Consider the following 5,000-nt stretch of genomic DNA (forward strand, 5'->3'; position numbering starts at 1 on the left):
GGGGTTGTGTGGTTGGGGGGTTGGGGTGTGTGGTGTGTGTTTTTTTTCGTGTGGTGTGGGTGGGGGTTTGTGGGGGGTGGGGTGTGTGTGTGTGGTAAATTTGTTTCGTGTGGGGTGATGTTTGTGGGGTGTGTGGGTGGGGTTTGTGGGGTGTTGGTTGGTGACGTTTGGGTGGGGATGTGTGGGGTTGTGTGTGGATGGGGTTGGTGGGGGGTTGGGGTGGGGGAAACATGTGATGGGTGGAGAGGGGTTGTGAGGATGGGGGGGGTGGGTAAAAATTTGTGTGTGATGGGGGTTTTATGATATGAGGCAAAGGTGATGTTTGGGGAATATAAAATGTGTAAAATTGATGATGAAAAAAATTAAATGAGTGATGGTAAAAGGGGGATAAAAATTTTGAAGGGGAAATGGGGATGATTTTTTTTGGGTGGATGATGGTTTGGGGTTTTTGGTGTGTGTGTTTGGGGTTGGGTGTTTGTGTGTTGGTTTTGGGTTTTTGGGGGGTTTTAAAATTTGATGGGGAAAAATTTGGTGAGGGTGTGTGGGTGTGGTGTTGGGGGGGGTGGTGGGGAAATTTGGTGTTGTGTGTGGGGTTTTAGTGTGGGTGGGGTTTTTATGATGATGTGGATGATGATGATGTTTTATTATTATTATGATGATGTGATGATGTTGATAGGAGGAGGAGGAGGAGGATAACAACAACAACAACAACAACAACAACAACAATAATAATAATAATAATAATAATAATAATGATAATAATAACAAGACCAGCAAACAACGTCCCTCCTCGCCAACCGCGAGAGCCGGAAGCCCAAGGCGGAATGGCCCGCTGAAAGTCCTCCCAAGATGTTCATACGAAGGGTGACGTGCGAGGAAATGGCATTATTTCTCTGAGCGACTGACACTCTCGTTCGAGGGGGACGTGCGGCGCTGGGGGGGGGGGAGGTGGCACTCTGTTGTCGTTGTTTGTTTGTTTGGTTTTGTTGTTGTTGTTGTTGTTGTTGTTGTTGTTGTTGTTGTTGTTGTTGTTGTTGTTGTTGTTGTTGATGATGATGTTGTGTTTTTGTTTTTTTTGGTTTTGTTGTTGTTGTTTTTGTTGTTGTTGATGTTGTTGTTTTTGTTATTTTTAGTGCCTATACTGCAGGGGAATTAGAGACTCATTAAGCGACTTGCAACTTTTTTTTTTTTTTTTTTTTTTTTTTAAGGGAGTTTGCTTCTTTACTGTAGGGTAATTAAGATTTAATTATTGATTTCTTTTTTTGTATTAAAGGGGAGTTAGGGTTTAATTAACTGATTTTTTCATGTATTTTATCGTTTGTACTAAAGGGGCAAGTCGTTAGTTTGTATTATACGTGTGGCGAGGTTTCTGTAGCGAAAGTAGTTTTGTAGTTTTGATGTTTTGTGGTAGTCTATGTGCTCCTTGATGGCTGATAGATAGATAGATAGATAGATAAAGGATAATATGATTCCCAACGAATATCCATTTGTAACAATTCTCCAGAATGACCTTCAATCTTTATCCCACACAAACTCACCCCCACCTCCGGGAAGATGCACCCTCTCACAAAGAAACCAAGATCTTTACTCTTCAGCACGCCCAGGCAAAATCCACTCTCCACCTCGAAGAGATCTAAAACTCGTTGTCTAGCCATCTGTAGTGTCGAGTCTCTACCTCTCTTTCTTGCTTTCTCTTCTTCTCCTTCTCTCTCTCTCTCTCTCTTCCTCTCGTCTCTCTCTCTCTCTCCTCTCTCTCTCTCTCTCCTCTCTCTTCTCTCTCTCTCCCCCTCTCTCTCTCTCGCTCTCTCTCTCTCTCTCTCTCTCCTCTCTCTCTCGCTCTCTTTCTTTTCTTTCTCTCTCTCTCTCTCTGCCCTTGTCCTCTCTCCTCTCTCTCTCTCTCTCTCTTCTCTCTCTCTCTCTCCTCTTCTCTCTCTCTCTCTCTCTCTCTCTCTTCTGCCGCTCTCTCTCTCTCTCTCTCTCTCTCTCTCTCTCTCTCTCTCTCTCTCTCACTCTCGCTCTCTCTCTCTCTCTCTCTCTCTCTCTCTCTCTCTCTCTCTCTCTCTCGCTCTCTCTCTCGTCCTTCACTCACACCCTACATGGAGTGATTGTTACAGATCATCCCATATCACCTTGTCACGCACTTGTATCTACAGTCGGGGATACACATATATAGGCGTCCTCTCTGTTTCTCTGTTTCTGTTTCTGTTTCGCACTGGTTCGCACTAAAGCTTTTGGTCTGCTGAATTTATGTATTTCAACCTGATAAGAAATCTAGTTTTAAATATACATAAGCCTCTGAATGTCTATAAAATAAATTATCACAAGTTACAACTAGTAAATATAAATATAGTGAGATATGCTTTAACTCAGTGGATCTTTGTTTCGGAAAAATAAAGTTTGATAAAATATATGGCCATGATTATTGATCTTAACAAAGTAGAAATGTCTGAAAAAATTCCCTGTTCATAAATTTACTTTGCAAATATTCAAATCACGTAAATGTAAAAATCAATACACTGTTTACATAATAAATCACAAAATTTGAGTGGAAATGTTACCTATGACTAGTGGGTTTTGTTCTCCTTACACTTAACATTCTTAAATAAAATAACATCCTGTTAATAGATCAACAAATGAAAAAAAAATGCCTTCAAATATGAAATAAATAATCTGTACAATTCGGTCTTTTTACATAACACAATTCAACAAAAAACATATAACAAAAAACACATTACCTTTTGGCATTCATTTCTCCTTACACCCTATTCATATAATGACACCTGCAAAGGAAATATATACGATAAATAAAATGTTTCAACTTACATAATACTCCGGACAGAAACTCCGATATCCATCCTCAATTCACTATTATAATATCAATATCTTGCTTTGTCACATATTTACAGTCTGTATACTTTTAACCATTGCACATCTATCAGAGACAGTCATATAGTGTGACAAAAACCTTTGTGATTAGCATATTCCTTTAGATAAATCGGTTCACGTTCACACCTCGTTTTTCTTTTCTTTCCGAACTGATGCAACAGAAGCGAAGCGATGTGCGTCGAAAAAGCTTGGCGGGTTTTTTAAAAATAATCAACTTCATCACGATACGTTTGTCTGTTTAGTTTGGCTTTATATGGTTTTCTTCATCTCTTTATCTCTCTCTTTCTCTTTTTCTCTCTCTTACTCTCTCCCGCACGGATACAATACTGGGCCCCCCTCCTCCTCCCCCTCCTCCCCCCTCCTCCTCCCTCCTCCTCCCTCCTCCTCCCTCCTCCTCCCCTCCTCCTCCTCCTCCCTCCTCCCCTCCTCTCCCTCCTCCTCCCTCCTCCTCCCTCCTCCTCCTCCTCCTCCCTCCTCCTTCCTCCTCCTCCCTCCTCCTCCCACCTCCTCCCTCCTCCTCCCCCCCCCCTGTGTGGTGCAGCGGTAGCGATCTCGTCTGGCAATCTTGCTGTCCCGCGTTCAAATCCCTCGCCGCCAGTGGATGGGAACCCCGGCCATTCTTTGCACACAGGGGGTCATTTAGAAGCAAAATGAAACAGACAGCATGCCACGCCAAGAATATCCGTTGCAGCAAATGCAATGAAACTAAATTAATCCTCCTCCTCTCTCCCTCCACCTCCCCTTCTCCCTCTCACTCTTCCTCCATTCTCCCCCACTCCCTCTTCCCTCTCCAACCCCCTCTCCCTTCCCTCCCCCCCTTCTCCCCCTTCCCCTCCCCCACTCCGTCCCCCTCCCTCCTCCCCCTCCCCCCCCAACATTCCGTCTCAAAGCTTCCTCGTAACTGCATTCTCTCCTCCTCTGCTGTGAAAGCCGTTATCACGTCTCTCTGCTCTCTTTTACAACTCTCATGCATAAAATCGTGTTACGTTACGCTGCCTGACGCTCTACAGATGCACGGGAGAGCTGAGGGAGAGTCAGGTCGGTCATGCAGTGTTTTTTTTTTTTTGGGGGGGGGGGGGAGGGGGGGAGGGGTCGAGGTTGGAGGAAGAGAGGGCTGGGTTATTTTATTTTATTTTTTTTTGTCTTTTTGTGTTTTTGTTTCTGGTTAGTTTTTTTTGTTTTTGTTTTCTTTTCTTTCTTTGTCTTTGTTTCTTTTTATGGTTTAGCTTTTTTTCTTTCTCTCTTTCTTTCTTTTATTTCATTTCATTTCATTTTATTCTAATTTATTTTACTTTATTTTATATTCTATATTATTTTATTTATTTCATTTTATGCCTTTTTCTCTCTTTTTTTTCGTCAAATGTATCGATGACAAAATCGCCTCATTTGATTCATATTCATATAATATCCTATTCTGTGATAATATTTCTAAAGTTCAGTAACATCAATAAAAAAAATTAATAAGAAAAAAAACTGAATCAAAGTTTCTTGTCCAATAATGATTTTCTTTCATAAAGAAAACGGTTTACTAAATCAAGAAATCGATTTTGCATTTTCATTTCGCTATTATGTAGTTCCTGATTCAATTGTGATGAAGGTATTCAAATAGATTGGTAGCTAGGTAGGTAGATAGATAGATAGACTAACATAGGTATAGATAGATAGATAGATAGATAGATAGATAGACAGATAGATAGACAGGCAGATAAAACAGATAAATGGACGGATAAGTAGATAGATAGGTGGATAGATAGATTATTAGATAGATAATAGGCGAATAGATAGATTATTAGATAATAGAAGACAGAAGATAGATAGATAAGTAGATATACAGACAGATGAACAGACATACAGATATATAGATAGATACATAGACGATTTGATAAAAAAAAAAAAAAAAAAAAAAAAAAAAAAAAATATATATATATATATATATATATATATATATATATATATATATATATATATATATATATATATATATATATGCAGAACAAAGAGAAATATTGTCTAATCATTCCCAATCATATTTTTTGTATAATCCTGTACACAAAAGAAAGAAAAAAAAAAGAAAAAAAAAAATATAATATATAAATAAAATATATAAAATATAA

This window comes from Penaeus monodon, chromosome 4 (assembly GCF_015228065.2).
Source record: "Penaeus monodon isolate SGIC_2016 chromosome 4, NSTDA_Pmon_1, whole genome shotgun sequence".
Taxonomy (NCBI): Eukaryota; Metazoa; Arthropoda; class Malacostraca; order Decapoda; family Penaeidae; genus Penaeus; species Penaeus monodon.